This window comes from Haliotis rubra, unplaced genomic scaffold, assembly GCF_003918875.1.
Source record: "Haliotis rubra isolate DU_JTF1 unplaced genomic scaffold, ASM391887v1 Scf428, whole genome shotgun sequence".
Taxonomy (NCBI): domain Eukaryota; kingdom Metazoa; phylum Mollusca; class Gastropoda; order Lepetellida; family Haliotidae; genus Haliotis; species Haliotis rubra.
In genome coordinates, this window is record NW_025767111.1 from 553,208 (window position 1) to 577,408 (window position 24,201).

General features: G+C 39.2%; 1 long non-coding RNA gene across 1 annotated transcript in view; it reads right to left on the bottom strand.

The window, feature by feature from the left end:
- Positions 1-679: 679 nt before the first annotated feature.
- The window catches only part of LOC124288895, a 65,712-nt gene continuing 42,190 nt past the window's right edge, over positions 680-24,201 (bottom strand). Inside the window, exons 2-3 of the long non-coding RNA XR_006901541.1 lie at positions 19,387-19,523; positions 680-1,611 (exon numbers count right to left, since the gene is read on the bottom strand). This is a non-coding gene — a long non-coding RNA (uncharacterized LOC124288895). The remainder of the gene's footprint in view (positions 1,612-19,386; positions 19,524-24,201) is intronic.

Consider the following 24,201-nt stretch of genomic DNA (forward strand, 5'->3'; position numbering starts at 1 on the left):
ATTTTGTACATAAATTTAGGGGGGGGGGGGGATTCACATTGTATATGCTTCTCCATAAAAATCATCATCATCGCCCCCACCCCATCCCCCAAAAAAAATATGTTTAAAAATTATGAACGGTCCCTTACATGCCTGTTTTTCTCTTTTCAAGATATCAGTGCGTATTTCCGTTAGACCCAGCTGCTCATTCTAGGTAGGTGGGTGGGATATTTAGGATATTTAGGTAGGTAGTGTAGATGTGGCATGACGTCCGTGTATCCTGAGAGTCTTGTACTGTAAAGTAGGTTATCTGACCCTGGATATTCAAAGAATAACCGACAAACTACAAGGGATTACGGATTATCTGTCCTAAATAAGAATGCATTGTGATGTAACCCTATCTCCCGAGATGTGTGCGTGTTATGCTATATATTATCCACAGTATATTTTCTGAGGAATAATGCCGAAAATGTTGAAAAATGTCTGTTTCTAATCTGTTGGAAATATGCGACATTCGTCTTGAACAAGAACATCTTCAACTTTAAATGCGGGATTGCATTTACGTTGGTATGTGAAGCTTCGATAGAACAGACATTTGAACACCTGGTCCAAACTTTTATTGGTCAAATGAAAGTGCTTTTAAAAATTATTAACCGACATCCGGGTCCTCATATGGATAGTATAAACAGAAGCCGACACATTCTGTTAAGAGTTTTATTTATACAAACATACATGAGAATCCTGACATTGCGAAATTCTGCGTTGGATGTTTCGCTTCCTTCCTTATACAATCATAACAGTTTCCAGCGTGTTTTGAAACCTGAATGTGTCAGATTAAGAGTACCGTATTTCCTCTGCTAGACGCTGAGATTATAATACATTCTGATCTCTCCTTGATCCATGGCCATGCGCTCTTTCCAGAAAATAGAAGCCAGGCTAATAGAAGCTAAGATAACAGTTCCCTTTTTTATTGCCATATGTTGTTGCTTTCATGCAAATGTACCCTTTGTACAACTGTAGGATTTGGGATTCAGTAAGGTATAGTTTCTCGCCAAGGGTGCCATCATTAAACAGAATAGACCCTCGGTCGACGACTGGCACGGAATTAATAGACGACCAGGAATCTAACAGAGGAAATACGGTATTAAAAAGTAATGACAGCTCCCCTACATGCGTTCAAACAGAAGACTATATGCATACTATTTATTGAGCGTCCTTGATATTTTTAGACACAGCCGTTACCTGATACCCGTTAATGATACAATTCCCTGAAACCTTCCCAAGTCTCCAATAAAAGCACTTTAAGCGACTACAGTATGCAGTTCCGTAGGAAAGATCCAACATTTGAAACCTGTATGTCATGACATTATTCAGTCTGAAGTCATTCGGTTAAATTACCTAGAAGATGTGAGTCCAGTTCTGTGACTTTGCACGTTCTGATTGGATACCTGACTGTAACCAGCAATTTGATTGGTCGAGCAGCTTTCAGCCCTCCTCAGTTGGGATTTTGCAGGCCAGTATGATGGCGCAACACATAAGTGGCAAGCAAAACCCCCAGTGAGGGGAGTTTACATCGGTTGCTGGGAGACACAACAAGCTCCTCCGTGTTCAAGGAGGGGCACTCCACTTGCACTGTAAAATAAAATATATTTTTTTATATTTATCCGCAGATACTGACAATAGTGTCTGATAAAATTAACGGTGAATGTTAGACCCATCAATGTGCAGTCACCATCAGATGGATGTAGGACATAAATCACAACGAATATACATGTGAATCTGTTATCATTTTATTCTAAAGGAATTGTTAGTGTATTTTCTTTGTGGATGCAGGTTCCCTTACCACAACAGACTGCTCTACAAAACATACATTATATACGTGCACCCTTGGTATTATGTCGAGAGCGTAAATCTGTGTCGACTTCACCGTGATCTACACTGTATCTACACTATCACCAAAACCGATATATTAGCTGGGGAGAAATATATATGGAAAGTATTCAAGTCAACCGTTTTAAACATTCTAAGATTCAAGTTGGTAAAGTTGTTTTTTTTGGTTGGTTTGTTTTTGTTTGTTTCTTTGTGGGGGGTGGGGGTCAAATTTCTGTCTCGACATGAGGCCACACACAGAAAGATTACATGCTAAGAGAATAATATCTGATGATGATGATGGTGATGATGATGATGATAAGGATGAATATTTGTATCCAAAAAGAGTGGCCCAAGTGGCATGGGTGTATATCTGACCAACTATTCACCAGAATGAAAAGAACTGTTCTGATCTTCTGCAAATGATGAATAGTTAGTGTGAGCTTACACAGACAGGACCCATCATTTCGGCTGTTTAATACAAGTGTCAACTGAAACTTCATAAATACATACATACAAGTTCGGTCACACTTGACTTCAACTGTCCCGAAAGGAGGACAGTAAAACAGTGTATACAGTAAGCTCACGGTAACAAACACTGCCATTTCAACACCCGGTGTCAGGAAGGGCATCACATGTAAGATTTACTTTACAGATCAAACTTCACTCATATCACAAGGGGGCTTAGCTGAAATTATTGTCAAACCACGAAATTACACGTATCCGATGGGGGCTTTGCGTGTTAACGGTAATAAACCATTTCGACATCACTTGCTTTCGCACTTGTTTATAGCCTGTTGAAAATAAAGGATTGAAATAAAGCATTGCAGCGAAACGGCTGTCGCAATCACGCAATTTGAATCTCAGACCAGGCTGTTTCTAGCCGCAAGCTAACCTCGAGAGCATGCGGTGGAGTGTAAAGTTGGATTTAAACGATAGCATTGGTGTGTACGCAGCCCGTGCATGGTAGACGTTTGTGGGCATATATTCACTAAGGAAATGTACTGAGAAGGAAGAGACGATGTTGTATTTGTTTAACGTATACATGGCTTAAGTAATACATATAGCTGAAAACGTCTGGCCAGTCCTACATGGGCGGCCTCTGACTGCTTAGTGACCTCTGTTACGTATTACTGCGGGGTACACACTAAATACCAATATAAACGGACTTTATCTGTGTGTTTACAATATAACGTTGATGAATATTAAAATGAAAGTACGGGGACTGGTATATGAAGGAGACACAGCGACCCAGCACCAGGTGATATGAACAATACGGTACGTTAAAAAGTGCTGATTTTTTAGTGCCTCGGGAAGCCTTGTTTTTGATATTTTCGAAGGGCTAAATTTCTTACATGTATGAAAAAAAGAAGAATAAACAAATACTACCAAAGTTATCTTGGATCAGAGTGTTGCTCATTCCGGGGTTTTCTCCAGGAGTTGGCAATCGTTAGAGATAAATTGAGTGTTGTTGGTCAGATGAACAAGTCATTGAAACTACATATATAAGACCAACGTAAGTGTAACATGTGCCCATAAATACATACAAACTCATATGAACGTACTATATTATTAAACAAATGAGCACGTCATTTCCTGTGACAATATTGTACCTTTACTTGTAGCCCCATGACAATAAATACACTTTAAAAATGCAGTAACATATTGACTATGTCATCAACTGTCTAAGACGTCTCGAGAAAGACAATTTGTATTTTTGTGTGCATATTTGTACTTTACTAAAAACATTGTTATATGAAACCAAATCAAACATTAATGATCTGTAAATTCCTAGCATACATAAGCGCTGATACATCAATAATGCAAAGAGCTCTGGGCAGATACTGAGGGCTGAAGACACATTTTTAGGTCTTCGGAATCTCTTTAAGCTTCCCAAATGAATATTGTCTTATATTTCAAGTGGTAGTGAGTTTCTGATCTGACACAGCCCCGGCTGCTTGTATTCACATCAAGCTACTCACTAATCTCCCTAAACGTATGGGACAAAAAAGATCTTTGTAATGATTGTAATTCTAAAAATGAAGAACTCAAGTTCTGGTAAAGTTACTTGACAGGATACACAGGGTTGCCACATTTTTGTAAAAAAATCAATAATTTTCGCATGATTATTCCAGACAAATATTGCTTTTTCCAGACACGCTAATATATGTCCTAGGGTATTTTGATACCTTTAAACATATATTACTGTGTCTGAAATACAAGAATATGCTAAATACAGCCTCCCATTTCCCCTTACAGCTGTCCTTTCACACATCTTTATGATAAGATGACATAATAAAAATGAAACATCAACTGTAACATTTTTTCTTTTACTCTTTAACTATTGTTACTGACATATAACCACTATGTTAATGGCGGCCATAGCCCTAGTAGCCAGGTTTTCCAGGTCTTCCCCCGGTAGATCTGTCACAAACGCCACATTCATATTTCAATCCAATCTGGCATTTAAAAATTAAATAAATAAACAAAAAGGAAAAGGATATGATTCGTTCCTCTAACTATATTTGTGATGGTCTGAAATGTTGTAAAGCCACAAATACCTAAATACAATTAAACAAAAAACGAAACATTTGACGAGACATACGCCTCCAATTCTATGGAACGTTTATATATTCCATATACAACCTGATGAGGAAGTAGCGTATGTGAGAGGTAGTGAGGTGGATGGGTTGTTTTTAAATATGAAGTCTAACTAACATAGCGATTAACAAACATCTATATTCATGTTGTGTTTTTACGTACAGAGCAGATGCAATTACGCTGTGTCAATTAGGAAACTTAGCGTATGTTCCGATGCGACAGAGTAGCTGCCGACACCATTGTGAACAACACGAGTCAACTCATAACTGCATCGTTGTTGGTGTCATGGACAGGCTCGGTGAAGATCCGCCTTCTCTCGGAACCCTTGGTTAGACTGTCTACCCTCGTATGGTTCACAAACATCCTCATCTTCAACCGTTAATTCAAATATGACATTCATATTTTTTTTTAAATATCCCTAAATTAACCGTTTATGTTATTTTTTTCAGTTAACGCATTGCAAATCCGTCTTTTTTTCTGTTACTTGAATTACTACATTAATTAGGAACGACTCACCCCACTATACCACGTCACTGACTGCAAGGCCGAATCTCAGGTGGTACCCGTGCACATCGATTGATCCCCAAAAGCATGCGGTTTCCCGCCTAACACACAAGGTTAAGTCACATGGCCATGTACCCTATGAGGAGTGGTGCCTGATCTATGTTGAGAATGTAGTCATGTGACTATGACGTGTCCTGTACTGCATGTGGGTCGCGTCCTTGGACCTACGCCCATGGACTGAAAGTTGGGAATTCCCCAAACATATAAATAGCTGCATGACTCCATTTGATCTGTTGCCTGATCAGCAGCTGCCGCCATTGATTCATCACACCAACAAAATTAACCGCAATGGTTTTGATATAATAACACTTGGATATGCTTTGTGCTGGGCGAACAAGCCGGCAAATTTACCGGTGCAACCTTTCGGTATTGTGACACTATGTGCGCAGTTTTTGAAATGATTGGGCGTTACCACACACCAGCGCTGTATCCGGGTTTGGTTTTAAGACTGCTTAACTCTGCATCGTATCACCATGGGAGCAAGGTGTACTCGTGTAATCTTCTCTGCGCTCCAGATCCGATATACAAAGGCACACTGTACTATAATTGTATATATATTTTTTCATAAAATAGACAGCCTTTCATCCAACGTGCAAGTGACTGCAGTATACTTCCGAGTTGAGCGTCTGGATGTTCTGTCCACCTGTGGGTGGTATCGACGACTGGCAATCTGCAGCTGGCATGATCCTAAATGGTTCAGTGTAGTTGTACATGCATAAACTCAACAAATATTCAGTTTAGGCAAGCATTCTTCATCACTGATATTGATGTAAGTACCATGTATTACGTTAGGCGACACTTATGTTTTATTCTCATTACTCTGACTCTATCGAATGGAGCCAAACCAGAAAATAACAAATAATTCAAATTTATTTACATAAACACATTCACTCAATCTTTGATGGCACAAAAACAAAATAAAAAAATATAAACACATTACCTTTAACTTCATATTTTTAAATACAAAACAAAATTTATTCATTTTTATAGACAGAGTCTCTAGAAAATGAATCACCATGCACCTATAACAGAACCGTTGAACAAATACATTTTTCATCCTAATTTCAACCTACCGAAATTAATTTGTCATACCCAAAAGATCAGTAAACCATGAAATAAAACAGAAGCGTGGTCTTAACCACAGACTGCTTTGTCTGTTGGAGAGGAGTTGAATAGACAAGATCGCCACTTGTGTTGTCATGCAAGATAATTTTATCTCGCTAGATTACAGAAGACTGTGGTGTACCATGATAAATTAAACTGCAGCTGAAACAGCCACCATTGAAAATTGAAATATGGCAAATTGAAATATTCGTTGTATTACCAGAACGTGAGGCCGAATCCGCTATGAAAGAACAGTTCAACCTCCAATATCCGGACGGCTCTGAGTGATAATCGGATTTGTTACGGCGATGTCGTCTGTGTTGGTTTAGATGACGTTTGCATTTTCTGTCAAACTGTCTCCAGATGAAATAAACTGGTTATATGACAAGACGAAATGTTCTCGTTGTTGTGTCAGTGTCTTGTGTCGTTGAGGCACATTGAAAGTAGTTCCGGCCTAAAGTTATCACGGAATAAGGGGGTCACGATTATGGACATTTCGTTGTACAAACCAAGTAACCGTCATACAGTAGCGCTTGTGAAAGTACTTTGAACACTACATTTCCAATACACTGGCTTGTGTGAGCTAGAATCATAAAGGAACCGATAACGTCTGTACATTTGACATGATAGACTAAGGCTAGCCTTGCGAAACAACGCCAAGTTTGAATAGCATGCCAAAACGGAAATTGCGAAACGACAAATCCTTTGAAAATACAATGAGAATTCGGGAATGTGATAAATAGGCGTGGACTGAGTTCAGGGGTCAGGGTACTGTCAGTCACATCATCTCTAAGCATAACGTACAACCATAACAAACCGTGTCATTTACACACGGTCAAACAGATAAGTAAATGTGTTGAACTCTCTAAGTGAGTGCTTGCTGCGAAACGAGCTCGGCAAACCCTGGTTAAGTCAACACTCGGTGCGTTCATCGAGGTGTTCATCAGTGAGATGAGGTGTGACTCCAAACTTACATTCTGCCACATCTGTGTTCAAACAGACTCATTCAAACACCTGGCAAGCTTTCAAATTACATTCTTTGAACACCTTTAATTATATCTAAAGTATATTGCAGGTCAGATTGTAATTGAGGTTAAATTTACATTTGAAGCTATCCCTATGGGTCTCGGGGAACGCGCCAGCTTATTCGACAAGCGTACTGTTGCCAGACAGACAACACGTGTACCAAAGAAAAAGCTCCGATTCCACAGACTGTAGTGACTACCATGCACTGGATATGCTTCTCTGTGGGATAACTACATTAAACATCATCCGTTCACTTACGTTACATATAAATGATTATGCAAAAATAAAACGCCATGCAGAAACTACTTTTAGTGTGCAGAGACAAACATGGCGTTGTCATGTGTAAACCTGTATTCGTCATGTGAACCTGTGTATTTGTTATGTGTACCTGTGTATTTGTCATGTGTACCTGTGTAATTGACCCCATGAAGGTCCGGGTTAGAATGAGCCTTCAATAACCATGCTTGTCGTAAGATGCGACTAACGGGATCGGGTGGTCAGGCTCGCTGACTTGGTTACCACGTTATCGGTTCCAAATTGCTCAGATCGATGATCATGCTGTTGATCACTGGATTGTCTGGTCCAGACTCGATTATTTACAGACCGCCGCCATATAGCTGGAATATTGCTGAGTGCGTTGTAAAACTAGACTCACTCACTCACTCAACTGTGTAGTTGTGTAATTGTCATGTGTACCTGTGTAATTGTCATGTGTACCTCTGTATGAGTCATGTGTATCCGTGTATATGTCATGTGTATCCGTGTATATGTCATTGTTATGTGTACCTGTGTAGTTGCCATGTGTACCTGTGTAATTGTCATGTGTACCTGTGTAATTGTCATGTGTATCAGTGTATATGTCATTGTTATGTGTACCTGTGTAGTTGCCATGTGTACCTGTGTAATTGTTATGTGTACCTGTGTAATTGTCATGTGTATCAGTGTATATGTCATGTGTATCCGTGTTTATGTCATGTGTATCCGTGTTTATGTCATTGTTATGTGTACCTGTGTAATTGCCATGTGTACCTGTGTAATTGTCATGTGTACCTGTGTATGTGTCATGTGTATCCGTGTATATGTCATGTGTATCCGTGTATATGTCATTGTTATGTGTACCTGTGTAGTTGTCATGTGTACCTGTGTAATTGTCATGTGTACCTGTGTAATTGTCATGTGTACCTGTGTAATTGCCATGTGTACTTGTGTAATTGTCATGTGTACCTGTGTATGTGTCATTGTTATGTGTACCTGTGAAGTTGTACATGTGTCCCTGTGTAATTGTCATGTGTACCTGTGTATATGTCATGTGTATCCGTGTATATGTCATTGTTATGTGTACCTGCGTAAATACCATGTGTACCTGTGTAATTTCCATGTGTACCTGTGTAATTGGCATGTGTACATGTATAATTTCCACGTGTACCTGTGTAATTATCATGTGTACCTGTGTAATTTCCATGTGTACCTGTGTAATTGGCATGTGTACCTGTGTAATTTCCACGTGTACCTGTGTAATTATCATGTGTATCTGTCCAAAACCCAACATATAACGTACATCTTGATTGTTACACTGTTCGCTTCTGGGGTAAATGACAGCAACAGCCGGACGTGGACCGTCCCAGCGGCTTACGGAGTCCCAGCCCAGACAGCAGTGTGTATCCTGGACACTTGTATATATGCAAAAATCTAACCACAGTTGAAATACACGCAAGACCTGATTTACCACATACAAACAATAAATTGTTAAATAAATATAAAGATGCCAGCATTTCAAAGTAAATCAATTTTGATGAGTTTAACTGCTTACTAATTGTATGTCCCAAATCTCTTGTATCTCCGGGTGTGTTGCCTGCACTGACATAGCATATACGTCGAACCAGGAAGCCCCCTCCAACACACAAGGAGCTTGTGTAAGGCTTATCGTACATACATCTAACCACTCACAATGAACACTAGTGGCGATAGGTATAATAAACTGAAACGTGTTGTGTCAGTTGTGAGGGACTCCAGAACGAACACGCTTAATTCAGTTATTTACATGCATTAAACTACAGGGAAACCGACCTGTCAACACACACACACACACACACACACACACACACACACACACACACACACACACACACACACACACACACACACACACACACACACACACACACACACACACACACACACACACACACACACACACACACACACACACACACACATCCCAAGCTGCTGGACAATCTTATCAGTCATGCTTAATGTTAACAGTCCAATTTATCAAAAGTATACCTTTTGATTGTTTCATTATCATGTAACTCTCCATAGCTCCGTAATAGTATTTCAGTAGGAAAACCAAGTTCTATGGATAGTCAGCTTCTTTATTGCAATGAGCACTTGCTTGATAACGGTGTTAGTACCTACGCCGAAACGTCGCAGTCATTGCAAGAAAGAAGCTGACTATCCATAGAACTTGGTTTTCCTTCATCTATACAACTTCTAAAATGCCTCTCAAAGAAAGTATTGCAGTAGTTGTGTTAATCACGGAAAAGGACAATATTCAAAATTCTGTTTCGGTAATATTTGAAAGGAAGTGATATACGAGGGGTAATTAATACATGCAAAATACGAAAGCAAGTGACTAATGGAACAGGGAATATAAGCTATGCTGCACTTACTATTAACGAGTTCAACCAGTTTGGTCTTCATTTTCCCTCAATGTATTTTTCGAGTTACAGGACAAACGAAGGTATTTTCGTGGGAACCTTGTGCACTCTGATGGAAGTAATACTTTTAATAATAATATTATACAATAAATTCTTGATAAAATTAATCTGTATGCACAATTGTCAGTCCTAATGTAGTGGTTTTGAATTATTTCTTATTGATGTACGCTATTAACAGTAACAATAGCAATACAGGAATTAAATGTGAGCCATGACGAGGAACAAAACTCCATTAGCTATCTCTCTTCATGCATTATTCACGTGACATTTACTGTTATTCTGGTTGCTATGGTAACTGGGTAGAAATTATTTCCAATCCGATTGGCTTCTTCAAAATCGTTCTCCTTAAAAAAAACCGGTTCCACATAGGCTACAAAAGGTCATAGGTTGCTAGTGCCTACATACAGGTAACGGCAGGAAGAGAATAGCATCAGGTATGGTTACAATTAATTAATAATAACATACGATAATGGCGATCGATGTAATTTTGTTGCTATAAAACTCTTAAACATACCTGATTCTGGTTTTGGGGGCATAACCAAGCCATGAATCGGTAACAAAGAATACTTCACCAACAGAGTGTCTCAGCGAATGTCAGCAATTGGTCCGCAGAAAGTAGATAATGGTTGGCAAACTTTGCCAAGACCGTAATATAACGTTATTGGGATTTTATCATGAAAATTCCAGATAATTGCACTTATTACGGTTGGTATATATCTAGTATATATCTATATTGAATGCTGTAACGGAAACATATGCAATAATTCTCAAGTATTTTCAGTTTCTTGTAGTTCACAGTACAGCGGTGTTTTGTTCCGATATGTTTATTTTCTTTTAGATATTCTGTCTGTTTCCATACCCGAAAAACAAACAGCTAAAGATACAAAACAATAGATAAACATAACGAAGGCAAAAGCATTTCACTGCTTGCTTTCTATAATGCGAGAATAAAAAAGTTACAAGTCATCATATTTTAGAACAATATGGCGCATTTAGCTAATTATTACAATCACTCACTTTATCCTGCTAAACTCATATACGCGCATCACCAATCGGCGATGGTCCAATACTTCACTGCGCATTCATTTGCGCATGCAAATTTAGATTCAACGGTTTACTAAATGCTGAACACAAGCTACCCTACACATAAACTAATATCTTGCAGAGAAAACATGCCGCGGGTCCAAATTTCGAATCCTACGTCACGTGTCAAGTAAGATATCAGATTTCGTGGAAAAGCCTAGATTCCCTTTGATACCGTCTAGAAAATATACCGCATGCTATTTGAATTCAAATGAAATATGCAAATACCCTCGGTACAAACACCGTAGTTCCCACATGGCCATGTTAGATGGCAGGCTCACAAACATAGCGTAGTGGGTTTTGCCTGTAGTATGTTGACAAACTTAGTTCTATTCTGTTGACGTGTTTGTATTTCCATACTTCGTTTCTTATAAGAACTGAGAAACAATATCCAACTCACCTCATAGCGTATACAGGCCAAATGAAGATAGGTGATAAATAACCTTAATCGGTATGTGGCGAGCGTTTCTTGTCCGGCTATTCAACAGACGCGACTGAACCTTAATTATAGAACTACGCCTCAGCCAACCCGATACAAATGCTCCAGTACTGAAATGAACTGAGTCATTTCATCTTTTTCCACAAATCGTGACGGGGAAATAACTAATTTTGTTCTTCTTCCTAGTTCAATGCAAATAATGTCTCCCGCTTCGTGGATTGTATGACAAACTTATCACGACTGCTATGATTTACAAAGTTGGCATGAGACACAGTTGCTGCTACTTCTCCTTGAAACAATGGCCTGGATACCCCTGCATGGATGGTATTCCGGTATCAAATACCCCGAACAGGAGAATCCTGTTGCCTGCACTAAATGTGTCTAAATGTCCTGCTTGAGACGTTACTATATATTCCTGTTTCGGGTGTGTTTGTGATTCAGGTCCCTTGTCACATTGTTCAGCGTTGTGCGCCTTACTCGTATAGGGTTCTAACTGGGGTGTCAGCAATCCGGTAGTGATAAAACAGACATACTTCACCAAGTGAGTTCAAACTCATTGTCCGCCTCACTCATACAAGGTTGTGTCTCATACTCCCAGACAATTTAGCAGCATGTGTTCATTTTAACTCAGCACCATCTGCGGGGCGGTGGGGTAGTCTAGTTGTTAGAGCGTTGGCTCGTCACGCCGAGGACCCGGGTTCGAATCCCCACATGGGTACAAAAAGTGAAGCCCATTTCTGGTGTCCCCCGCAGTGATATTGCTGGAATATTGATAAACACGGCGTAAAACCAAACTCAGTCAGTCAGTCAGCACCATCTGCATTGAGGGGATGTCGCCAGGTTGTGTCAAACAACACGCAGAGGAAGCAAAGGCACGTTGAGATTTGGCTTCATATCACATCTATAACATTTAAACATCATAGGGGAAACTATGGAAGCGTCCACACATTAAATCGATTCGTAGAAGGTCTATTGTGCTGGACCGTTCATTAAATTGTATGTTGATATGTTCGCCATAATGAGACCATTCTGGTTACTATAGTGTAGAAATGATTGAGAATAAAGGAAGTGGACACTGAATTTGAAACAAAACACACCGGCTATTCAGAGGGTGCCACAGCCCGTGTACATCGTCACAGAGTGAATTCTGAGTGACACCCTCTCCTCACATCATGAGTGAGTGTATGAGGTTCTCTCTGCGAGGGAGAACAAAGAAAAAAATCCGACGTCCATACAGTTTGGCCCTCACACTGAAGTAAACTCACACAAAGTGAAAGTCAGTTCTTATACTTTTTTAAACTTATCCCAATTTATGCTAAAACTGTAAGTCCAAGATTCAAGGAAAACAACAGAATAAATACAGCAACAACGCTTCCGTGTTTATTCATGCTTGGGGTTTCCCAAGATTGTCCCCCGGAATATGGAAGTAGTCCGTCATGGCCAATGTCACTTCAAGAACACAGTCTCGTGAAACACACGTGAACGTCAAAATGTGTCGTTCATACACTTATGAAAGTGAGATTTGTGGTCATGTCACCCAACTCTGGTCCAATGGAAAAGCCATAAATCGCGTAAACATCACATTAAATAATATGCATTAAAGGAGGTCCGAAATATAACCATCATTTGTCAATATTCCCTCTTGGCCTCTTGCATGCTTTCTTTGTGTTCAGTACAGTTCCGGGCGGTGGGGTAGCCCAGTGGTTAAAGCGTTCGCTCGTCACGCCGAAGACCCTGGTTCGATTCCCCACATGGGTACAATGTGTGAAACCTATTTCTGGTGTCCCCAGCCGTGATATTGCTGGAATATTGCTAAGAGCGGCGTAAAACCATACTAACTCACTCACTCGGTACAGTTCCACCCGTTGTTTCGGCCTGAACACGACAGAAGGTTTTGACGGGCAACATGACTGCTGCACTACTGGTGTACATGTGTGAACAGATCACACATACCGTCCCCTCCCTACACACGTTCCTGGCATCATTTCTATACAGGAGACTAGGACTTGCTAGGTGGATTGTCAAATAAACTATCGGAGAACTTCATGAAGTAAAATTCGGTAAAAGCTTTAGTATCCACGGCTGTGTTATGAACGTCATGGTGTGAAACTCGGTAAAGACTTAACTATCTACGGCTGTGTTATGAACTTCATGATGTGAAACTCGGTAAAGACTTAACTATCTACGGCTGTGTTATGAACTTCATGATGTGAAACTCGGTAAAGACTTAACTATCTACGGCTGTGTTATGAACTTCATGATGTGAAACTCGGTAAAGACTTAACTATCTACGGCTGTGTTATGAACTTTATGATGTGAAACTCGGTAAAGACTTAACTATCTACGGCTGTGTTATGAACGTCATGGTGTGAAACTCGGTAAAGACTTAACTATCTACGGCTGTGTTATGAACTTCATGATGTGAAACTCGGTAAAGACTTAACTATCTACGGCTGTGTTATGAACTTCATGATGTGAAACTCGGTAAAGACTTAACTATCCACGGCTGTGTTATGAACTTTATGATGTGAAACTCGGTAAAGACTTAACTATCTACGGCTGTGTTATGAACTTCATGATGTGAAACTCGGTAAAGACTTAACTATCTACGGCTGTGTTATGAACTTCATGATGTGAAACTCGGTAAAGACTTAACTATCTACGGCTGTGTTATGAACTTTATGATGTGAAACTCGGTAAAGACTTAACTATCTACGGCTGTGTTATGAAATTTATGATGTGAAACTCGGTAAAGACTTAACTATCTACGGCTGTGTTATGAAATTTATGATGTGAAACTCGGTAAAGACTTAACTATCTACGGCTGTGTTATGAACTTCATGATGTGAAACTCGGTAAAGACTTAACTATCTACGGCTGTGTTATGAACTTTATGATGTGAAACTCGGTAAAGACTTAACTATCTACGGCTGTGTTATGAACTTCATGATGTGAAACTCGGTAAAGACTTAACTATCTACGGCTGTGTTATGAACTTTATGATGTGAAACTCGGTAAGGACTTAACTATCCACGGCTGTGTTATGAACGTCATGGTGTGAAACTCGGTAAAGACTTAACTATCTACGGCTGTGTTATGAACTTCATGATGTGAAACTCGGTAAAGACTTAACTATCTACGGCTGTGTTATGAACTTTATGATGTGAAACTCGGTAAGGACTTAACTATCCACGGCTGTGTTATGAACGTCATGGTGTGAAACTCGGTAAAGACTTAACTATCTACGGCTGTGTTATGAACTTTATGATGTGAAACTCGGTAAAGACTTAACTCGGTATCTATCCACGGCTGTGTTATGAACTTCATGATGTGTAACTCGGTAAAGACTTAACTATCCACGGCTGTGTTATGAACTTCATGATGTGAAACTCGGCAAAGACTTAACTATCTACGGCTGTGTTATGAACTTCATGATGTGAAACTCGGTAAAGATTCAACTATCCACGACTGTGTTATGAACGTCATGATGTGAAACTCGGTAAAGACTTAAGTATCCACGGCTGTGTTATGAACGTCATGATGTGAAACTCGGTAAAGACTTAAGTATCCACGGCTGTGTTATGAACTTCATGATGTAAAACTCGGTAAAGACTTAACTATCTACGGCTGTGTTATGAACGTCATGATGTGAAACTCGGTAAAGACTTAACTATCTACGGCTGTGTTATGAACTTCATGATGTGAAACTCGGTGAAGACTTAACTATCTACGGCTGTGTTATGAACGTCATGATGTGAAACTCGGTAAAGACTTAACTATCTACGGCTGTGTTATGAACTTCATGATGTGAAACTCGGCAAAGACTTAATTATCCACGGCTCTGATCGCCTGTTATCTAATAGGGAGCGTGGTTTTTTTTATATCGACGCGAGATCAACAAGGACAACTGATATCAGGCTATTTTTGAATCGATGTAAAATTAAGTGTATCGGGTATCGCATCTTGCAATGCTTGCCGACGATGTACCGGTGACGAATGAAATCGTGATAGGCTGTCTCTTTGCCTGGTGAATACTGATGTTAAAATACAATGCAAACTCAAAGCTCAGTCACTCGTGGAGGTGGCAGACTAACGTGTAAGTGAGAGCTTGGGGTTTTACTTCGCTTTAAACAATATCCCTGCAGAAATTTATTGTGGTATATGTTGATATACACAGCTAATTTCTACCATTTTACCAGAGTCAAGCCTCACAGGACTGAAATTGAAATTCTTTAATTAATTTAATTTCTTTAATTTAATTCTGTTGGGGTAAGACAGAACCCTTGACAAACCCTTGAACCTAATCACACAACCATTACTTACAGTTTACAAAAATATCGATAAATTCTTTAAAACCTACCGCATTGGGTGCATTTTAAAAGAGATAGTCGATAGTCCATTATCGACAAGAAATGTTATCAGGCCAGTTTGAAAGGAGATATGCGTAAGTACATATGTCACAAATGCCTATTATATCGAAAAGCCAAATGTCAGAAGCAGCCAAGAGATGTTCTCTGGGAAGAAATGGGCAGATCTGCATATTTAATGGCAACTCGAGAAGGCACATCGCAAAAATTCTATAATCTGACAAGCGATAGTTCAACTGGATTCACATGGGTCGAGTTAGGCTAGTTCTTGGAGCCAGAACTATACTTGTGGTCGGTTTGTTCCGACTGAGGTACCGATCGGCATATTTTATGCAGAGAACGCTATGCTGATACAGCATCGTTGTGTGCACAACAGTCCTGGTCATACCAACACATATTTTGCCCAGATGACTTGATTTAAATATTCTAATTCTTTTCTACTAAACAACCAAAACTGACTGAGACGTTTCTTGATGAAGGCGAGTGTAGCTTTATCATTAACGTGTGAGTTGGAGACATCAATAATCATTGAAATGTTAACGGTTAAACGATTACAGTTGCCAGATTGACCGAAGATTATTAGGACATATACGACGCCAGAAGGATTTAGCAATAGGCTAACGTTCACACTACGTTGAGGTGTCTTTAGGTTCTCCGCAAACCTCATTATCTAACAACGATGCATACGGTCAGTCAACCCCAGAACTCCAATCCCAGCAAGTTTGTGTTCCTACAGACCAGTAAAACAACAGAGTTGTTGGGGATTTACAGTCAAACACCGTTATGTCGAACTTTAAGAAAAATCCTAAATACTTCGAGTTATCTCAGGTTCGGCACAAACGCATATGATGACTACAGAAGGCACATAGTCTGTGCTTTGAGACGGCAAGTTCGACACAATAGTGTTTGACTGTACTTACTGCCGTTATTCCGGCTTATAGCTACTTCAGGGTACGTTGCATCCCTGTCTGGTTTGTGGCGCGTAAGAAAGGAATGAGGAACGGCCTATTGTCTCCACATACAATCCGGTACAGAGCACACCCATGAACATAGAATAATATTAATAATACTTGCCGAGAACTGTGTATGTACAACAGTTTTCTATCGAAATATGTGAAATAAAGACCATCTAAGACATTCAGTTATCTTTTGAGAGAAAATAACGAATCATTTTTGCGGCTACATACAAAGCAGATTACGGGTTTTTAATGTACATGTACATGCAGATGTGCGGTATTTTGATGGATTTTGTCCCAAATCTTTAAGGAAAGTGGCTGAAAGCTCCCTACTTCTAATAATGTCGCATTATGGAGATTTAGACGTGGAAGACGTCATATCAGGTGCCTGGTTGACATTAACACTCTCGGCAGTTATTAGTCAGCCTAATGGGGGTACCCCTTTGTCCGGGGCTGTTCACGCCAGCGTTCACAACACTCAAGTTACCCGTAACAACCTCGCTACGCCATTTACAGTTTCCTGTAACAACTATTACAGTCCTACAGACGGGACATTGAGAATAGCGTTTGGTCTGGAGCAATTGGTGGCTCATTGCATTCTTCACAACTTTCACACGGGCCTTCACAACTTTCACAGAGGCCTTCACAACTTACAGAGGCCTTCACAACTTTCACATTGGCGTTCAGTGGCATGTTAATATTATGGGAATAGTAACTCGTGACATCATGAACATGTATGCACATTGACATAGTATAATCGGAAAACTTACTGTGATTTCTGGGGTCAATTTATTGCTCATACTTAATAAGAAGATGTTATGTCACTGTCCAAACACCTTGATATAATTTGTTGCATGTTACAAGAACTTATACACACATATTCTTAATGTATTTACGTACAGTTTGATTCAGATACAAAAGATGTCATGTGCGTGATGGCACACACCTTTATATCGAGTACGAAAACATAAGGAAACGTATTGGAAATATTACGAGTTTTCATCGAGAGTGCCAAAGACATTATTTGGAGCTGTGTTGGTGCTCCGGTTATCACAGCGTCACATGACAATACCAAAAATACATTGTACTCTCCTGTATATGTGCCTGACACTAGTCATTTGTAGACGAATTCCTTAAAAGATCAACTAGCAATCGTTTGAAATGTGTGTGGCAGTAGTATTTACAGTAGTACCTTAGTATAAATCACACGGCCATGAATTCATTATGTACATTTTGTAAGACAATGCTCAAAGTCTTATTAAAAATAAAATGTATAAAATAGATATACTGACTGGGTGGTTTTACTTCAAATATTTCAACCATAAACTATTCCATTTGTGATCAGGACATTGGGACATATGTGTGTTTTCAAATAGGGGTAATAGGTAAACCTTTCGCAAAACCTTTGATATTCTTTACGCATAGCGAAACAAGTTTTATGTATAAGATGTTCTCGTGCACCCCGGACAATTCACGGAAACACGCACGTACATGATAGAGATCATTTTCATCTAATTTCCATTTCTGCACTTTCACCATGAATAATTATACACAATATTTTTACAAACTCATAATTTTGAAGAATTTATTTTCAACATGCATTTATGTCGCAAATATTTTCATACATGATTTCAAATAATAGATATCATCATATATTTTGGCCTCCTTTGCGAGACTGGTTTTCCAAGTTATCAAGCGATGGTTCTCGGTATGCTAATTGTCAAAATCTAAAGGAAACAGATTACATGACGCGACAACCGGACACGATCTTAAAAGTCGCCATCCTACCCCACGTCTTCTAAACACCGACTCTGTGTCAGAACAAATGTGTCACTGGTTATTTTTGTTTTACTAAACCCTAAATACATTGAATAGACTTAAAATTAAATAAAGTCAATAACTGGTTTTACTAAACCCTAACTAGGTGTACATTGAATAGACACAAATCAAGTCAATAACTGTTGGAAGAGAGATTAACACTATGACTAAATGAAACTTTGAACCTTACTAGATAAGTACATGTATGCTTGAAGCTTCAATAGCTCTCTACCATTACTGTATTTCCAAACAAGAATGGTTTTTGTTAACAGCTGCAGCTTGTATGAATGTTGAGAAATAGGGAATATCAGTATTGACTAACTTCAAGCTGATTTCACTAAACCGTCAAAGTAAATTGAGTTTTACCTGATGATGGGGCCAGAACAAGCCCTGAAACGTTGTTCTCAAGAATAAAAAGAAAATGCAACCCAGAAAAATCTCTATGTTCATCAAAGACACATGGACTGTAGACAGCGAGAAACTTGGAATAGGTTCCACTAACACTCTGACACGTAACTGAATAAGTAATTCAGTGAATGGTTATAAGAAAATCGTTTCTTAAACGACTACAGAACGCTGATTACTAATTGAACAATGATTTCCTCCAAATATTAAATCGCAACTGAAGGAAAATTAACCTAAAATAACTTCAATCACTCCAAACAGAACGGGGAGGGGGAAGAAGATGTATGGTATGAATTTATACGTTGATACAGTTTGGTATAATTTCATATATAACTTCTATAATTAACATTGGTCTACATAATTCTGACCCCCAAGTTTTACACATGTTAATTCCAATTTGGAAAATTAAAATTTCGCAAAACTCACAAAAGATTCGAAGTGATTGTACATATACTTACGGTTAGTGTGATAGAGGCTGGACAGTCACCCCCGGACTCGTCATCTGCCCCGTCCCAGAAACCGGCCTGGTACACGTCGGATGGGGGATGACTTCTCCCGTCGCCTGTTTTCTCGATGTCGTAAAGCTAGTCTGAAACTGGTGGAAGCAGAGTGAAACTTTATGCAAATTATTGCAGAAAACGATTGTAATCATGCACAACCGCCGATCAGCGAAATCCACGTCCATGTACACTGATTGGTTAGATCGATGTCACGTGACATTCACTTGTCGGTTTCAGTTCCCAACCCCACCTCAAGCGGAATTTGACCCGTCGGCCTTTCTGCTTCTTTACTTATTTATAGTGTCGCATGATAACAATCACTTTAATGTTTAATAGTTCTAACCACGCAAACGCTTTTGTTCTCAAACTTTCCCTTTCAGCACAATTTCTATAGCTTACGACGCAGGCACAAATGTGTGTGAGATTTGAGAATAAAATTTTGGCTACAGTGCAAATTAATTTTCAGTTGTGTGAATTTGTCCGAGTCTTGCTAGATCAGCTCGTGCCATGTATGTATAACACCAACTGAATAAAACTTTTCTTATATCTTTTGTACTTGAGAACAAAAGAATGCCAAGTGTACAGGGAAAGTGGGTAGATCTGATTTCAACGTCATGAAATGCTATAAAACGTCCCAAGGTCAGCCGGGAGTTATCAACTGTGTATCAGAGGACTGTATTGAGGGAGCGAGTTGTTGAACGACCAGTGTCAAAGGGGTTAAATATACAATCCACAAAGCCAGGAGGCGGGGGTAATTTCAAACAGAAAGCCATGGCACTTTCCATATACCCTGAGACTTTTCAGTAAAAACCTGCGCCAAACACGCACCAGCATCTCTCCATAACGTAAACATGTCTTTCGTTGCCAGGGTAACGATGTTCAACTTTATTAAGATAAAAACCGATGACGAAATCATTCCAACACACTGAAGAATATATTCTCGTTACATATGACTTAAAGGTTTTGCGGATATGCCGTTGGTTCTCTTCCGTATGATTTTCAAGAATACTTCATCATAAGTGTTGTGGTTGAACTTGGATTGTATGTGGCAGGATTTGGTTGTGGTGTCAAGGTCGACACTCACACGGACTTCCGTGGTTAAATTGCAACTGTTGTTGCTATGGTTACACGTGTGTTACATCAGTGCCTCGGATTAGTGAAGGGTTTGGGAATGCACACTAACATGCCTCTAAACCACAGGCCATACTCTTCTGATAGTGGCCCGGTTTCTGGTGCTTTTTCCATCGTTATACAGGTGACATTGGTCATCAATTTGAAGGTTCTGAAATTAACCAATACCCTCAACGTCCAGGGTGGCTTCTATTTCCCCATCTCCGCAACTAACACCGTACGTCCAGTGCAGTCGTTATATCATCTCCACTACTTCTACTACTACTACTACTGCTACTACTACTACTACTACTGCTGCTGCAACTACTGCTACTAAAATCACAAAAATACCTCATGACGTTTGTGCTGTGGTGATGTTGGTCTAATTTTTAATGTCTGTCTTATCCAAATGACTTCATATTTTTCTATTCAATCATTCCTACTAAGATATCAGCTCTAACAATTAAGGTTATTTCTGTGAACTGATAACGACCGTTAACGGCCAGACAAACAGATCTACACCAAAGTTTGAAGTATCTTCACATCGATCCAACCCAACCAACAACGACGGTCCAAAACCGATACAAGACCACGCCTACTGTGCTGCTGGCGGCTTGGCACGCCGGGTCAAAATATGATGCATGTATACTGGATGTAGATCTCTGTGTCTAAATCTTCAGAGAAAATGTCAGAAGAGTGGCATTAATTTCAACCTTTAGCAGCAGCAAATGAATAATTAACGGCGAAGGTCTGATCAAATGTCGCAGTACTTATTGAATATACCCGGGAGAAGGTACCAGCGCCATTTTGAAAATTGCGAACAAAACAACGAACTGAGTCAATTTACCATCTACAAACACGCTGCAGTTGTACTGTAACATGATACCACAGACCAGATAGTAACTTTCATCAGATGTTCAAACCACGCATTATCAAATACAAACGATCATTGTTATGCCCCACCACTTCAAACGTTCATATATGCATCATACCAATGCAAACGATCATATACTCCCCCAACCAATACAAGCCACCATATATTCCACCGAATCAATTCAATCATATATTCGACCTACCAATACAAATGGTTATATCTTCACGTTCCCAGTTCAAACGATCGTATACCAGCACTGCCAACACAAATGTTCATATATTTACCCCACCAATACAATCATATATTTACACCACCAATACAATCATATATTTACCCCACCAATAGTCATATATTTACCCCCAAAAGTCATATATTTACCACACCAATAGTCATATATTTACCCCACCAATAGTCATATATTTACCCCACCATACAGTCATATTTTTACCCCACTAATACAGTCATATATTTACCCCACCAATAGTCATATATTTACCCCACCAATACAGTCATATATTTATTCCACTAATACAGTCATACATTTACCCCACCAATAGACATACATTTACCCCGCAAGTAGTCATATATTGACCCCACTAATACAGTCATACATTTACCCCACCAATACAGTCATACATTTACCCCGCAAGTAGTCATATATTGACCCCACTAATACTGTCATATATTTACCCCACCAATACAGTCATATATGTACCCCACCAATACAGTCATATATTTACCCCACCAACAGTCATATATTTACCCCACGAATACAGTCATATATTTACCCCACCAATACAGTCATATATTTACCCCACCAATACAGTCATATATTTACCCCACCAATAGTCATATATTTACCCCACCAATATAGTCATATATTTACCCCACTAATACAGTCATATATTTACCCCACCAATAGTCATATATTTACCCCACTAATACAGTCATATATTTACCCCACCAATAGTCATACATTTACCCCACCAATACAGTCATATATTTATCCCACTAATACAGTCATACATTTACCCCACCAATACAGTCATACATTTACCCCGCAAGTAGTCATATATTGACCCCACTAATACTGTCATATATTGACCCCACCAATACTGTCATATATTGACCCCACCAATACAGTCATATATTTACCCCACCCATACAGTCATATATGTACCCCACCAATACAGTCATATATTTACCCAACCAATACAGTCATATATTTACCCCACCAATACAGTCATATATTTACCCCACCAATACAGTCATATATCTACCCCACCAATAGTCATATATTTACCCCACCAATAGTCATATATTTACCCCACCAATACAGTCATATATGTACCCCACCAATATAGTCATATATTTTCCCCACCAATAGTCATATATTTACCCCACAAATACAGTCATATATGTATCCCACTAATACAGTCATATATTTACCCCACCAATACAGTCATATATTTACCCCACCAATACAGTCATATATTTACCCCACCAATACAGTCATATATTTACCCCACCAATAGTCATATGTGTACCCCACCAATATAGTCATATATGTACCCCACCAATACAGTCATATATATGTACCCCACCAATACAGTCATATATTTACCACACCAATAGTCATATATTTACCCCACCCATACAGTCCTACATTAACCCCATCAACACAATAATATATTCGCCTCCCTATATAAACGATCATATAGAGGCCCTACCAATACAGTCCTACATTAACCCCATCAACACAATAATATATTCGCCTCCCTATATAAACGATCATATATAGGCCCCACCCATACAGTCCTACATTAACCCCATCAGCACAATAATATATTCGCCTCCCTATATAAACGATCATATATCCGCCTCCCTATATAAACGATCATTTATAGGCCCTACCAATACAGTCCTACAACAACCCCATCAACACAATAATATATTGGCCTCCCTATATAAACGATCATATATAGGCCCCACCCTGACAGTCCTAGATTAACCCCATCAACACAATAATAAATTTGCATCCCTATATAAACGATCATATATAGGCCCTACCAATACAGTCCTACATTAACCCCATCAACACAATAATATATTCGCATCCCTATATAAACGATCATATATAGGCCCTACCAATACAGTCCTACAGTAACCCAATCAACACAATAATATATTCGCATCCCTATAAAACGATCATATATAGGCCCTACCAATACAGTCCTACAGTAACCCAATCAACACAATAATATATTCGCCTCCCTATATAAACGATCGGATATTCGCCTCCCTATATAAACGATCATATATAGGCCCTTCCAATACAGTCCTACATTAACCCCATCAACACAATAATATATTCGCATCCCTATATAAACGATCATATATAGGCCCTACCAATACAGCCCCATATTAACCCCATCAACACAATAATATATTCGCCTCCCTATATAAACGATCATATATAGGCCCTACCAGTACAGTCCTACATTAACCCCATCAAACAATAATATATTCGCCTCCTTGTACAAACGATCATATATAGGCCCTACCAATACAGTCCTACATTAACCCCATCAACACAATAATATATTCGCATCCCTATATAAACGATCATATATTCGCCTCCCTATATAAACGATCATATATAGGCCCTATCAATACAGTCCTACATTAACCCCATCAACACAATAATATATTCGCATCCCTATATAAACGATCATATATTCGCCTCCCTATATAAACGATCATATATAGGCCCTACCAATACAGTCCTA